This window comes from Bufo bufo, chromosome 8 (assembly GCF_905171765.1).
Source record: "Bufo bufo chromosome 8, aBufBuf1.1, whole genome shotgun sequence".
In the NCBI taxonomy this organism is placed as follows: domain Eukaryota; kingdom Metazoa; phylum Chordata; class Amphibia; order Anura; family Bufonidae; genus Bufo; species Bufo bufo.
The window spans coordinates 182,766,438-182,782,856 of record NC_053396.1 but is presented as its reverse complement, the minus strand read 5'-3'; the positions used below and the strand labels follow the sequence as shown (position 1 = coordinate 182,782,856).

General features: G+C 44.3%; 1 protein-coding gene across 1 annotated transcript in view; it reads right to left on the bottom strand.

Annotated features, from left to right (window-relative positions):
- Window positions 1-15,251, bottom strand: part of LOC120977518 (cytochrome P450 2F2-like) — a 76,780-nt gene extending 61,529 nt beyond the window's left edge. Inside the window, exon 1 of the mRNA XM_040405507.1 lies at window positions 15,109-15,251. The gene's annotated coding sequence lies outside the window, so the exon portion shown is untranslated. The remainder of the gene's footprint in view (window positions 1-15,108) is intronic.
- Window positions 15,252-16,419: the final 1,168 nt, after the last annotated feature.

Here is a 16,419-nt window from a genome sequence, read left to right as displayed (position 1 = left end):
ACTTTGGGAAAGGATATTCCTGTTTTTGCTATTGATTCAGCTCCACTTTCTCAGAAATCATTAACGGGCATAGTTCACAATATCCGTTTAATTGTGAGTGATGCTCATGTTGAGGATGTGTCATGTTTCGTCCTTAGCGGTTTGCCTACTCCTCTAGTGTTGGGGCTACCCTGGCTCACTAAACATAACCCCACCATTGATTGGCAAGCGAGGCAAATAAATGGTTGGAGTAACTTTTGCAGAGAGAATTGCCTCATAACATCTGTTTCTGAGGTTTCTACTAAGACTGTACCACCTTTCCTCTCTGAATTTTTGGATGTCTTCTCTGAGAGTGGAGTTCAGGGTTTGCCTCCGCACAGGGAGTATGATTGCCCTATTAATCTCATCCCAGGCGCCAAGCTGCCTAAATCTCGTTTATACAATCTCTCCCAACCTGAGAGGGTCGCTATGCGGGCTTATATCTCTGAGAGTCTGAGAAAAGGACACATACGACCCTCAAAGTCACCTGTTGCCGCTGGTTTTTTCTTTGTTAAGAAAAAAGATGGTTCTTTAAGACCTTGTCTGGATTTCAGGGAGCTGAACAGTATCACTATTCGTGATCCTTATCCGCTTCCTCTGATCCCGGACCTGTTTAACCAGGTTGTTGGGGCTAAAGTCTTTTCCAAATTAGACCTAAGAGGGGCATACAACCTGGTTAGGGTCAGAGAAGGAGACGAATGGAAGACTGCTTTCAATACCCCTGAGGGCCATTTTGAGAATTTGGTTATGCCTTTTGGTTTGATGAATGCCCCAGCCGTTTTTCAGCATTTCGTCAACAGCATTTTTTATCATTTAATGGGAAAATTTGTATTAGTGTATTTGGATGACATTTTGATTTTTTCTCCTGATTTCAAGACTCATAAGGAACACTTACGTCAGGTCTTGCTCATCCTGCGGGAGAATAAATTATACGCGAAACTGGAAAAATGTGTGTTTGCGGTTCCAGAAATCCAATTTCTGGGGTTTCTTGTCTCCGCTTCTGGTTTTCGCATGGACCCCGAGAAGGTCCGCGCTGTGCTTGAGTGGGAGCTTCCTGAGAATCAGAAGGCGCTGATGCGTTTTTTGGGCTTTGCCAATTATTACAGGAAATTTATTTTGAATTATTCCTCTGTTGTTAAACCACTCACTGATATGACCAGAAAGGGGGTAGATTTTTCTTCCTGGTCGGTAGAGGCGCGTAAGGCCTTTTCTAATATCAAGGAGAGTTTTGCTTCCGCTCCCATCCTAGTACAACCTGATATTTCGTTACCCTTCATAGTTGAGGTTGATGCTTCTGAGGTAGGGGTGGGTGCGGTCTTGTCTCAGGGTTCCTCTCCTGCCAAATGGCAACCGTGTGCCTTTTTCTCAAAGAAACTCTCCTCTGCAGAGAGAAATTATGATGTGGGAGATAGGGAATTGTTGGCCATCAAGTTGGCTTTTGAGGAATGGCGCCATTGGCTAGAGGGAGCCAGACACCCTATTACCGTGTTTACTGACCATAAAAATCTGGCCTACTTGGAGTCAGCCAAGCGTCTGAACCCGAGACAGGCCAGATGGTCTTTGTTCTTTTCAAGGTTTAATTTTGTTGTCACGTTCCGCCCTGGGGTTAAGAATGTGAAGGCAGATGCCCTGTCACGTTGTTTTCCGGGAGGTGGGAATTTTGAAGACCCGGGTCCCATTTTGGCTGAAGGTGTGGTGGTCTCTGCTCTTTTTCCTGAATTGGAGGCAGAGGTGCAGGCAGCCCAGTCAGAAGCTCCTGATCTTTGTCCTCCTGGGAGGTTGTTTGTGCCTCTCGCTTTGAAACACAAGATTTTTAAAGAACACCATGACACGGTCCTTGCTGGGCACCCGGGGGCAAGAGCCACACTGGATCTCATCGCTCGGAGATTCTGGTGGCCTGCGCTTCGTAAGTCGGTTGAGGGTTTTGTGGCAGCTTGCGAGACTTGCGCTCGTGCCAAGGTCCCTCATTCACGGCCATCAGGTCCTCTCCTTCCTTTGCCCATTCCTTCCCGTCCTTGGACACATCTGTCCATGGACTTCATAACGGACTTGCCTCGTTCCTCGGGGAAGTCTGTGATTCTGGTGGTGGTGGACCGTTTTAGCAAAATGGTGCATTTTATCCCTTTTCCTGGTTTGCCCAATGCTAAGACGCTGGCGCAGGCATTTATTGACCACATTGTCAAATTGCATGGGATTCCTTCAGACATAGTCTCTGATAGGGGCACGCAGTTTGTTTCCAGATTCTGGAAGGCTTTCTGTTCTGGCTTGGGGGTTCGGTTGTCATTCTCTTCTGCTTTCCATCCGCAGTCGAATGGCCAGACAGAGCGCGTCAATCAGAATCTGGAGACATATCTGCGCTGTTTTGTGGCGGAGAATCAGGAGGATTGGTGTTCTTTTTTGTCCCTTGCTGAGTTTGCTTTACATAACCGTCGTCAGGAGTCCTCTGATAAGTCACCATTTTTTGGTGCATATGGGTTCCATCCGCAGTTTGGGACTTTCTCGGGAGAGGGCTCTTCTGGTTTGCCTGATGAGGACAGATTCTCCTCGTCTTTGTCATCTATTTGGCAAAAGATTCAGGATAATCTAAAGAGCATGAGTGAGAGATATAAGCGTGTGGCGGATAAGAGACGTGTGCCTGGTCCGGACCTGAATGTTGGTGATCTGGTGTGGTTGTCTACCAAGAATATCAAATTGAAGGTTCCCTCCTGGAAGTTGGGTCCTAGGTTTATTGGGCCTTACAAGATCCTGTCTGTCATCAATCCTGTTGCCTACCGTCTTGATCTTCCTCAGACTTGGAAGATCCATAATGTTTTTCATAAGTCCTTATTGAAACCTTATGTTCAACCTATTGTACCCTCGCCTTTGCCTCCTCCTCCGATTATGATTGATGGAAATCTTGAATTTCAGGTCTCTAGGATTGTGGATTCTCGTCTTGTCCGCGGTTCCCTCCAGTACCTCTTTCATTGGGAGGGTTATGGTCCTGAGGAGAGGATGTGGGTCCCAGTGACGGACATTAAGGCCTCTCGTCTCATCAGGGCTTTCCATAGGTCCCATCCTGAGAAGGTGGGCCCTGAGTGTCCGGAGTCCACTCCTAGAGGGAGGGGTACTGTCACAGCCAGACAGCTGAGAAGCGCTCACAGGAGCTTCTCAGATCCTCCTCCTTGAATTTCTTTGTTTTGGTTTAGTTTCTCATCTCGTTAGTCTATCTCAGCTGTCATGCAGTCAGACTGATCGCTACCCTTTAAGTTCCTCCCCATAATGCAGTAGTGTGCGGCTGATACAACTTCCTGGAGTGTGTGTGCATGCTGTTCCCAGTTCCCAGTTCCCTGTTCCCAGTCGTCAGTCGTCATTCGTCTGCAAGATAAGTGCTGTTTATGTATTTATAATTTTGTCTTTTCTGGATCCAGGTGACCCTGACTCCCTCCGTGTCAGTGTAGGGAGCCGGTGGTAATGTCCCTTCACTATTGTAGGGTCTTCAGGTAATAGATAGCCGAGGAACGTGGATATGCGGACATCCACCTTTGGGGTGTTCGCATAGGCTGAGCAGTGAGGGAGAGCGGCAGGTCTATTGCAGGGGTCTCCCTTTGTTCCTTAGTTGTGGATCCAGAGAGACATTGTTTATATGGTATTGTCTTGTTTCCTGTACACCATCCGTGACAGGGACCTCTCTCCTCTGCCTGGGTGCCTGGGCCTAAATATGTGACAATGGACTGTTCCAGTGGTGGGTGACGTGAAGCCTGATTCTCTGCTATGACATGAAGCCTGATTCTCTGCTATGGGACCTCTCTCCTCTGTCTGGGTGTCGGGGCCTAAAAATATCTGACAGTGGCCTGTTCCAGTGGTGGGTGACATGAAGCCTGATTCTCTGCTATGACATGAAGACTGATTCTCTGATGACATGAAGCCAGATTCTCTGTTATGGGACCTCTCTCCTCTGTCTGGGTGCCGGGGCCTAAATTATATGACAATTGACTGTTCCAATGTTGGGTGACGTGAAGCATGATTCTCTGCTATGACATGAAGACTGATTCTCTGCTGACATGAAGCCAGATTCTCTGCTATGGGACCTCTCTCCAATTGATATTGGTTAATTTTTATTTATTTATTTTATTTTTATTTTAATTCATTTCCCTATCCACATTTGTTTGCATGGGATTTACCTACATGTTGCTGCTTTTTGCAGCCCTCTAGCTCTTTCCTGGGCTGTTTTACAGCCTTTTTAGTGCCGAAAAGTTCGGGTCCCCATTGACTTCAATGGGGTTCGGGTTCGGGACGAAGTTCGGGTCGGGTTCGGATCCCGAACCCGAACATTTCCGGGAAGTTCGGCCGAACTTCTCGAACCCGAACATCCAGGTGTTCGCTCAACTCTAGTAGAGATGTTACAATGGCTACATTTGGATTATAAATTTGGTGCATAGACACTTTCCGCTATCTTTATACCAACTATTGGTTGTTTTGGTTTCAGACAGCATTTTAGGCCAAAATTGCAGAGCAATTTTGTAGCAAAATGTGGGATGTTAGGCCACACCTCTTTTTAGCCGGACCACACTCTTTCAGTTAAAGGGGTTGTCTCACTTCAGCAAATTGCATTTATCATGTAGAGAAAGTTAATACCAGACACTTACTAATGTATTGTTATTAGCCATATTGCCTTCTTTGTTGGTTTGATTCATTTTTCCATCACATTATACATTACTCGCTTCCATGGTGACGACCATCCTGCAATCCTGCAGCAGTGGCCATGCTTGCACACTATAGGAAAAAGTGCATACCTATGCAAACTCCCAGGGCCCCGGCCACCAGAAAGGCTGGCACTGTTTCCTATAGTGTGCAAGCGCGGCCACCACTGCTGGATTGCAGGGTAGTTATAACCATGGAAACGAGCAGTGTATAATGTGATGGAAAAATTAATCAAAGCAGCAAAGGAGGCAATATGGAGAATAACAATGCATAAGTAAGTGCCTTGTATTAATTTTCTCTACATGATAAATGCAATTTGCTGAAGTGAGACAACCCCTTTAAGCCACATCCCTTGTCAAGCTAGGAGCAAGAAATTTCTCGAAACCTAGATTGCACCACATTTTGGCAAATTAATGCCAACATCTGGACACACTCACACTGGTAAATGTGTGCCATTGGATGCAACTGGAGTCGCAGCTTGTGCTGAGAGCTGCGTACACATACATGTGCCTATGTGTGATATGTCTCGTTCATGTGTCTGGTCCAATGGTGCCTGGTTTTTAAAAGTATGCTTCTCCTTTAAAGGAGTTAATTACAATAAATTTACTTAAAAGTAATCACTAAGGCCGGGTTCACATCATCATTATGCATTCCGTTATTGTTTTCCGCTATAATATGGTTATAACGGAAAATAACTAAATCCATAATAATACGGAAATCAAAACGAAAACCTTTAAGAGGCATTCCGTTTTGATCCTTCATAATAGAAGTCTATGGGCAGCATAACGTATCCGTCTGGTTTCCGTTATGCAGGACAGGACAGGACCTTTTTCTTCCATCCTGCATAACGGAAACCAGACGAATCCGTTATGCTGCCCATATACTTCTATTCTGACAGATCAAAACAGAAGGCATCTTAAAGGATTCCGTTTTGATTTGAGTCTTATGGATTTCGTTATTTTCCGCTATAACCATGTTATAACAGAAAACAATAACGAAATGCATAACGGTGATGTGAACCCGGCCTAGCATAATTATAATTTTCCATAACCTTTAAAGTAAACTATTATGCATAGTGTGTCATTGCTGTAAATGATTATTTTATATAAATAATAATGACAGCCAACATACACTGCAAAATGGAAATATTGCACCGTATTATAATAGAGATGTGGGACTAATGAAATGTTGGGCAAAATTTTTTTTTTTAAAGGGTTAATTTAAAAAAAAATGAATTTTCCCTTACAAGATTTTATATTCTGAAAATACGTTCAGAAAAGAAAAACATTAAAAATATTTTTTAAGAAAATTTTGCTGTCCATGCAACCTCTTTAATGAATAATAGAAAGACCGGCTCTCTTTTAACACAATATCATACTTCAGGATGACACTCTTAATCCAGCGACCTACTCACCATGGAGGCAGACAATACGGGGGAGAGAGGACCCTGCGGTGAACTCCATCTTCTGTTCCCAGCATAAATACATAGCAGTTTCTGACAGCCACCACTGAGCTCAATAGTATGTGTATAAATTCTTATGTACCAAGCTCCACCTAGTGGTGGCAGCAGGCAGACAACTTTATTATGTGCTAAAGCAGTGGTTCTCAACCTTTCTAAAGCCGTGACCCCTTAATACAGTTCCTCATGTTGTGGTGACCCCCAACCATTACATTTTTTTCCTTGCTACGTCATAACTAATTTTGCTACTGTTATGAATTGTAATGTAAATATCTGATATGCAGGATGTATTTTTATTGCTACAAATTGAACATAATTAAAGCAGAGTAATTAATCACAAAGACATCCACAGATCCCCCCCTAAACAGTGCCATCCACAGATCCCCCCTAAACAGTGCCATCCACAGATCCCCCTCCCCTAAACAGTGCCATCCACAGATCTCCCCCCTAAACAGTGCCATCCACAGATCCCCCCTAAACAGTGCCATCCACAGATCTCCCCCCTAAACAGTGCCATCCACAGATCCCCCCTAAACAGTGCCATCCACAGATCTTCCCTCCCCTAAACAGTGCCATCCACAGATCTCCCCCCTAAACAGTGCCATCCACAGATCCCCCCTAAACAGTGCCATCCACAGATCCCCCCTCCCCTAAACAGTGCCATCCACAGATCTCCCCCCTAAACAGTGCCATCCACAGATCCCCCCTAAACAGTGCCATCCACAGATCCCCCCTAAACAGTGCCATCCACAGATCCCCCCTAAACAGTGCCATCCACAGATCCCCCCTCCCCTAAACAGTGCCATGATGGCACTGTTTAGGGGAGGGGGGATCTGTGGATGGCACTGTTTAGGGGGGGATCTGTGGATGGCACTGTTTAGGGGGGATCTGTGGATGGCACTGTTTAGGGGGAGAACTGTGGATGGCACTGTTTATGGGAGGGGGATCTGTGGATGGCACTGTAGGTGGATCTGTGGATGGCACTGTTTAGGGGGGGATCTGTGGATGGCACTGTTTAGGGGGATCTGTGGATGGCACTGTTTAGGGGGGAGATCTGTGGATGGCACTGTTTAGGGGAGGGGGATCTGTGGATGGCACTGTAGGTGGATCTGTGGATGGCACTGCCATCCACAGATCCCCCTACAGTGCCATCCACAGATCTCCCTCCCCGACGCTCACAGCAGTATATTTATAAACTAATCAGTAACTACTTTAACTTTAATCATTGCTCATTGCTGAGCTCTTTACTTGGATTATAATTTATTTGGATATGGGATATCTTACTTTGTCTTAGCTCCGGTAATAGCAGGCAGTGCGGGGGGCGGCGCTCAGTCACTGATGTCACGCGCCTGCGCCACCTAGTGGGAGGAGCAGGCGCGTGACGTAAGTGAGTGAGCACCGCCCCCGCACTGCCTGCTATTGCCGGAGCTAAGACAAAGTAAGATATCCCATATCCAAATAAATTATAATCCAAGTAAAGAGCTCAGCAATGAGCAATGATTAAAGTTAAAGTAGTTACTGATTAGTTTATAAATATACTGCTGTGAGCGGCATGGCCCTGTATATTCTAACCCCCAGGCAAGCGTTCCTGTCACCATGGGAACGCCTGGGGGTTAGAATATACCATCGGATTTGAGTTTTTACGATCTCACTGAGCTCGTAAAACTCAGATCCGATGGTATATTCTAACCCCCAGGCAAGCGTCCCCGTCACCATGGGAACGCCTGGGGGTTAGAATATACCATCAGATCTTCTGAGTTACTCAGCCGCAAAGCAAGCACCGGCGACCCCCCGGAAAGGGCCGATCGACCCCCAAAGGGGTCGCGACCCCTAGGTTGAGAACCGCTGTGCTAAAGGGAAGCACAGGATTTAAAGCTGTATGGAGGGAATTATTAATGTATGCCAGTTATCTGGTGTAAATATGTTAAGAAATGTATTGTTCAGATAAAGGAAAAGTGAAGCAGGGTGCTACTTTTTATTATTAAAGTTTCGTCAACTTAATAAAAAAATAATTTAATTCCTTCAGAAATATAACTTGGAGGGGGGCATAATAAGTTTTGCAAGGGTGCACTTTGAGGTCTCTGTCTTAATCTGTAAAAATAATTTTAAAAAACTCACATACTATATTAAAAATTTTGCCCAACTCTTCTCTCCATGTTCTTCACCTACACCATGTCTTTTATAGGCTGCAATCTATGTGATGGAGTGGAAAGGCCAAGCTTCTCTTTAGCAATGGCTGGCACTGTTCAGATCTTCCTTAAATCAGTTGCCCCACAAATAATATTCTAAAGTTTTCTAACCAGCACCCGGATCTGAATACTTTTGTAATTGCATGTAATTAAAATTTTTGTATAGCTACTGAGTTATTCAATAAAATCTGCCTGTATAGCACCACCTGTTTGCTCTTTTTCTAATCTCTTTGTCCTGCTCACTTAGGGTGGACGCACATGCTCAGTTCCATCCATCAACTGCTCCCAGCTGCAGCAGACATAACAAGCCCTTTGAGAAAAGATACGGCCCTGAGCTGCCAGCTTGAAATAAATCAAGTAGAACAAGTGGAGCGATCATTGGGGACATCTCTGCATCCATGTGAAGTACAGGGCTGGTTCTAGCTGTGTTAGAATGAGATTGTCATGTACTGTCTGATTTTCATTTTTTCCATAATCCCTTTAATGGGACACTTTTGTCAGAAAGTGCCCACCCTCCAGTTTCATTGAAAAAGTATGACTAGTTTAAACAACTGCATCAGCCAATATGGAGTAAAATATGTAGGGCCATGTCCGCTGAACGAACATTCACCAGATGATTGTTTGTTCAACTGCTGTTCAACCATCAACCAACTTCTATCTAATGTGTATGGCCAGCTTTAGAAGTTGCACAATTGCTATAAAAGCAATGATATCCTCTCTAGTTGGTTACAACTTTAATTTATAAAGATTTGTATAGTCATTGCCAAGTAAATCTACTCTCTCTCACCCTTTTAATTGATCAAATATTTTATAATCCCTTTTACCTTCCCTTATTTAACCCCTTATTTAAACCTGTCAATGACAACATGTACAATACCAGCATGAACAGTGGATGTCATCTCTGTACAGGTGGTGGGAGCAGAGAGAGTTCCATAGCCACCAGGTACCTGCTGTTTCACACAGCAGACACCTGGGGCTAACGTCTGCGATTGGTGATAATGCCGATTGTAGACACTTAACCCCTCAGATTTCCACAGCATCTGAGGCAGCAGCTTTCCCAGCAGGGGCGTAACTACCATAGCGGCAGACCATGCGACTGCTATGGGGCTCAGGGCAAGAGGGGGCTCAGTGTTAGTTGGGATTATCTCCTCTTGTACTGGAGGTGAAAACTCGGTCAGGACTCTAGCCTCTAAATGAACAACTTTTAGCAAATGACGCAGTGGAAAAATGGCCCAAGGGTCATTGAAAAAGGTTTAGGCAGAAACCCTTCTGTCCTGTGTGGGGGCCTGGTTTGAATCTTGCTATGGGACCCTTACTTCTCTTACTTCTCTATGTACACCCCTGTTTCCTAGGGAGTGTTACTGTGTGAAATAGTAGGCATCCGGGACTAATGTCTGACATTGGAGATAATGCCAATTGCAGACATTTGACCCATCAGTTGCTCACAGCATCTGAGGCAGATTTCCCAGGGAGTGCTGCACTCCTGAGGCCAGAACGGCTTCCCCGTGCTGAGATCAGAGAAGCCTTTCATTGCCTGCAATAGCCTTGGTCTCTCTGAAGAAAGCTGGCCTATTACAGCTGATTTTCTTATGGAGGCCGGGAGGTGGCAGGGTCCCATAAGAACAGAGTGAATCTGCAATACATTGCTGGATAGATTGGAAGCTTGGGCAGAGAAGTGGCAGATGTATGGTCCTGCACATGGAAGGAAAAATACATGTCACCAGTTCTTACTAAATGGTAAAACACTGAGTAACACTGACATGAAAAAGGACTTATTAATTTTAGTGAACAGCAAACTAAACTATAGAAACCAGTGCCAGGCAGCTGCTGCCAAGGTCAATAAGATAATGGTTTGCATCAAAAGGGGCATACAGTAGATGCCCAGTCCTGCTACTTTACAAATCACCAGTCAGACCACACATAGAATAGTATTGGGCTCCTGTGAACAAGGCAGACATAGCAGAACTGTAGAGGGTTCAGAAGAGTGCAACTAAAGTAGGCACCCGGGAATGGGTGGAATACAGTACCCAGGAAGATTATAAAATTTTGAGTTATTCACTTAATAAGAAACGATGACTAAGGGAGAAGTTCTAACCATGTATAAATATATCAGGGGTCAGTACAGAGATCTCTCCCATCATCTATTTATCCCCAGGACTGTAACTGTGACGAGGGGACATCCTCTGCTTCTGGAGGAAAGAAGGTTTGTACACAAACATAGAAGAGGATTCTTTTTGGTAAGAGCAGTGAGACTATGGAACTCTCTGCCTGAGGAGGTGGTGATGGTGAGTACAATAAAGGAATTCAAGAGGGGCCTGGATGTATTTCTGGAGGGTAATAATATTACAGGTTATAGTTACTAGAGAGGGGTTGTTGATCCAGGGAGTTAGGCTACATGCACATGACCGTGGTTTGTTTTGTGGTCCGCAAATCGCGGATCCGCAAAACACGGATGGCGTCCGTGCGCGTTCCGCAATCTGCGGAACAGCACGGACAGCCTTTAATATAACTGCCTATTCTTTTCTGCAAAGCGCAGACAAGAATAGGACATGTTATATTTTTTTGCGGGGCCACAGAACGGAGCAATGGATGCGGACAGCACATGGAGTCCTGTCCGCATCTTTGGCAGCCCCATTGAAGTGAATGGGACCACATCCGAGCCGCCAAAATTACGGCTCGTATGCGGACCAAAACAACAGCCGTGTGCATGAGGCCTTATTCTGATTGCCTGATCACATATTCAAGTCTCCTAAAAAAAAAATCAAAATGGATGATTTGCAGTTTTTTCGTCTCTTCACCGCCCTCACAAAAAATGTATAAAAGGTGATTAAAAAGTCAAATACACTATGAAATGGTATCAATAAAAACTACAGATCGTCCTGAAAACACTGAGCCCCAGCTTTGTAGATAGAAATATAAAAAGTAATAGGGGTCAGAATATGGGAATGCAAAGAAAAAAAAATATTTTCAAAGTTTCTATATTATTATTTTTTTAGTATTAAAACGCAAGAAAAACTATATAAATGGTATCACTGTAATCATGCTGACTTAAAGAATGAAGTGAACAGTTCAGTTTCACTGCATAGGGAATGCTATAAAAACAAAACCCATAAAACAATGGCGCAATTTTGTTACTTTTTCCATTTTCACACCATTTGGAATTTTCCAGCTTTCCATTACATCACATGCATTTGTAAATGATGACATTAGAAAGTGCAACTTTTTCCGCAAAAAGAAAGCCCTCCAACATCGATCTGAACAAAAAAATAGTTATTGTAAAAAATGGAGGAAAAAAAACTGAAAAATCGCCCGGTCATCTATGGGTTAAGTCAATTACTTAACATTTTAGGCTACTTTCACACTAGCGTTTTTGCTGGATCCGTCATGGTTCAGCAAAAACGCTTCTGTCATGATAATACAGGGTGGGCCATTTATATGGATACACCTTAATAAAATGGAAATGGTTGGTGATATTAACTTCCTGTTTGTGGCACATTAGTATATGTGAGGGGGGAAACTATTCAAGATGGGTGGTGACCATGGTGGCCATTTTGAAGTCGGCCATTTTGAATCCAAATTTAGTTTTTTCAATAGGAAGAGGGTCATGTGACACATCAAACTTATTGGGAATTTCGCAAGAAAAACAATGGTGTGCTTGGTTTTAAGGTAACTTTGTTCTTTCATGAGTTATTTACAAGTTTCTGACCACTTATAAAATGTGTTCAATGTGTTGCCCATTGTGTTGGATTGTCAATGCAACCCTCTTCTCCAACTCTTCACACACTGATAACAACACTGCAGGAGAAATGCTAGCACAGGCTTCCAGTATCCGTAGTTTCAGGTGCTGCACATCTCGTATCTTCACAGCATAGACAATTGCCTTCCGATGACCCCAAAGATAAAAGTCTAAGGGGGTCAGATCGGGAGACCTTCGGGGCCATTCAACTGGCCCACGACGACCAATCCACTTTCCAGGAAACTGTTCATCTAGGAATGCTCGGACCTGACACCCATAATGTGGTGGTGCAACATCTTGCTGGAAAAACTCAGGGAACGTGCCAGCTAGATGAACAGTTTCCTGGAAAGTGGATTGGTCGTCGTGGGCCAGTTGAATGGCCCCCAAGGTCTCCCGATCTGACCCCCTTAGACTTTTATCTTTGGGGTCATCTGAAGGCAATTGTCTATGCTGTGAAGATACGAGATGTGCAGCACCTGAAACTACGGATACTGGAAGTCTGTGCTAGCAGTTCTCCTGCGGTGTTGCTATCAGTGTGTGAAGAGTGGGAGAAGAGGGTTGCATTGACAATCCAACACAATGGGCAGCACATTGAACACATTTTATAAGTGGTCAGAAACTTGTAAATAACTCATGAAAGAATAAAGTTACGTTAAAACCAAGCACACCATTGTTTTTCTTGTGAAATTCCCAATAAGTTTGATGTGTCACATGACCCTCTTCCTATTGAAAAAACAAAAGTTGGATTCAAAATGGCCGACTTCAAAATGGCCGCCATGGTCACCACCCATCTTGAAAAGTTTTCCCCCTCACATATACTAATGTGCCACAAACAGGAAGTTAATATCACCAACCATTCCCATTTTATTACGGTGTATCCATATAAATGGCCCACCCTGTACAACCGGCTGCATCTGTTATGAACTGATCCAGTTGTATTATCTGTAAAATAGCCATGATGGATCCGGCACTAAAACCATTGTAAGTCAATGGGCGCCGGATCTGTTTTCTTTTGTGTCCGAGAAAACGGATCCGGCATCAGTCACTTACATTGGGGGACATTTATCAATAATGGCATAATTTGTGTCAAATACTAACATTACAAATCGAAAGGTTTTTTTTGTTTCACTTTATATATCAAAAGGCGCCCGCCACTTTTAAAATGTGACTTTTTAAAATATAAACTTTTGATTATCCGCCTATTTCTCTCGATTTCCTGCATTTTAACATTAGTAGCACTAAGATGCGATTTTTTTTTAAGCAGAAATGCACCATTTCAGCCAACCTTGCCAGACCACAACTGCAACTTTTGAAACATATTTGCGACTTTTGAAGCATATTTGTGACTTTTCCAGTGGTAAATTGCAACTTTTGTCCCAGACTGTTATTGTTTTGTTTTTGTTGAATGTTGATTTACTGAAAAACCCTGTTAATTAGCTCATTTATATTAGAGAAAAATTAATTTTATTTTTATTGTTTTAATACTTACCTATCACTTGTTTCCAATGACAAGTTGGTTTTTCTTTATGTGACTTTTTACACAAAACACCACCACATAATCTGGTTTAATTGTCTGCAACAATTTGAGCCATTTCTGCCGATAAGAGGATGATAAATGAGGGATAGTATGCGCCAATTTGATAGCCCCGACCACTTTGACATTTATAACTCATTTCTGGTGTAATGCATTTTTTAGGGTGAAAATTTTGGAGAAAACTGTTGATATATTCGGCACAAATCAAAACTCCATTCTTTTTGGTGTATTTTACTCCATAATTCCGGTGGAACATGATTAGTAAATGGCCCCTGATGTATTTCAAGTCGCATCTGTCTTGCTCCGCATCCGCATTCCGTGATGGGAATGCAACCAAACTGAACGGAACGCATTCTGGTGCACTCCGTTCCATTCAGTTCAGTTTTTTTCCCCGTTGACAATGAATGGGGACAAAACTGAAGGTTTTTCCTCCGGTATTGAGATCCTATGACGGATCTCAATAGTGGAAAGAAAAAACGCAGATGTGAAAGTAGCCTTACTTGCTTTTTCCCCTCCATTTCCTAAGATTGTTCACATAATTATGTCGAGTAAAGTCTTAATCTGGGAGTCAACAAAGTTTAGCTCAGAAAGAACTTCCCCACTTTAAATAGAACGGCAGGTTTGCAGGTGCTGTAAGGGAACGATGAAGATAGTCAAGTACTGTAGTCAGCCACCCCCACCCAAATGGGGAACATGAGGCACCAGTTCCCATAACTGTTGGGGTCCCAGCAACCCTGGGAACCAGACACATCACATATTCCAGTGTGGAGGTTTATTTGACCTTAACATGCACTGCTAACTTTCATCATTAATCCTTCATCATCCTAGACTACCAGAGATACTAGATATTACCCATTAAACCATAAATACCCCAACAATAAAGTAAAACTTTTTAAAGGCTATGGACACCTTGAATGCATCTTTTTATTACTGCATTGCACTTTTTGGGGGCTAAAAATGTTTCTATTAGATCTTCATTAATAATTTTCAATTGTTTGCCCTCATTCTCATTCTCTAGAAGTTACCTTCTCATCCTGAGATCTCCTGAAAGCTCTTAAACGCTTACTTAAGCTGAACAATTTTCAGATTGACTAACGGAGACCCCTTAGGACTGGATCCCTAAAACTACCCAGTATTTTTTAGCATTGCACAGTTTTATTTGGTATTTCTTTTAACAGCAGCATTAACTGGGCACTTTAAGGAGTATTATTTGGATATTGCATAATGGTGGCACTATATGGTAAGTCTCATGTAGGCTATATACTGCTGTTTTGTCTTGGCACTATGTAGCGATGGGTTGAAATTGCAAGAAAAATTGTCTAAAAATAGGAAAGCTTTCCTTTTCCCATTTTCCTTCTTGAATATACCTAACATCTATGACAGAGCAGATCAATAAAAATATAACATTGCTTCTATAATATCATTACAAAGTATATCTATTCAACATAACATTAACATTGACAGCATCCAGAGAGAAGTGCAGGTCACTTACTTGCAGTGGGAGTCTCGATCCCTTCCTTTTCCAAACACTCTTTGAGCGCACACTGGTAATCTTCAGCTCTTGGAGTCACATTTATGTGCTGCGGGAAAGCCAAAAACTCTTGGACCAGATACAAATTCCTACAAGATAAGAAAAATCAAGCCAGGCATGGCATAACTGACCTGTCCGGACCTATCACTTAGCTCACCACATGATGTTTTTTTGCAAGCAATAATTAAAGGGCTTCTGTCACCCCCCAAAAGTAATTTTGAATTTTTGGGCTAATTAAAATCCTTATAGTGCGATTATTCAATATATAGTGCTCTCACCATTTTCTGTGGCTTAGTTTCTTTAAAAACCACACTTTTATAATATGTTAATTACCTCGCTACCAGCAAGTAGGGCGGTTACTTGCTGGCAGCGATGGACTGGCCATCGGGAGTACCGGGAGAATCCCGGTGGGCCGATCGAATTATGGGCCGGCCAGGGCCGCCATCAGGGGGCCCTGGCCGCACGACCCCCCTGCACGCACAGTACACTCAGCGGCGGCATCACTACCAGACGGGGGCGGGGCGGTTATCAGCGAGGCCCTGATAGACTGAAGAGAGATGTTAGCCCCGCCCCCGGCTCAGCTGAATAGATGGATGTGAGCCCCGCCTCCTGCTTCGCCCTCCAGCGCAGCTGAATGAATGTGAGCCCCTCCCCTACTGCTGCTCCGCCCCCCGTTTAGCAGAATGGATGGCTGTGAGCACCGCCACCACCCCTCCTGCCGCTCCGCCCCCGGCTCTGCTGAATGGATGGATGTGAGCCACGCCTCTCTTGTTTCCCCGCCCCTCTATTTGCTCCGCCCCCGGCTCTGCTGAATGGATGTATGTGAGCCCCGCCCCTTTATTTGCTCCGCCCCCGGTGGGCCGGTCAGTGGGCCGGTCTGGCTGAAGTCCAGGGCCACTTTATTGTCCCAGTCCATCCCTGCTTGCTGGTAGCCGCCGCATCCTCCTTTCAAAAAAACGCCCCCTTCTCCTGTTGATTGACAGGGCCAGCGAGCGCTCTCCTCCTCCGGCTGGCCCTGTCTGCAATTCAAATCCCGCGCCTGCGCCTTACGTGTCTTCATTCGGCGCAGGCGTTCTGAGAGAAAGACGCTCGCCGATGACGTCTTCTCTTTCGGGTTTCGAGGTGACGTCATCGGCGCAGGCGCACTGAGGGAATGCTGAGGAAGCGAGCGTCCTTCTTTCAGAGCGCCTGCGCCAAATGAAGACACGTAAGGCACAGGCGCGGGATTTGAAATGCTGACAGGGCCAGCCGGAGGAGGAGAGCGCTCGCTTG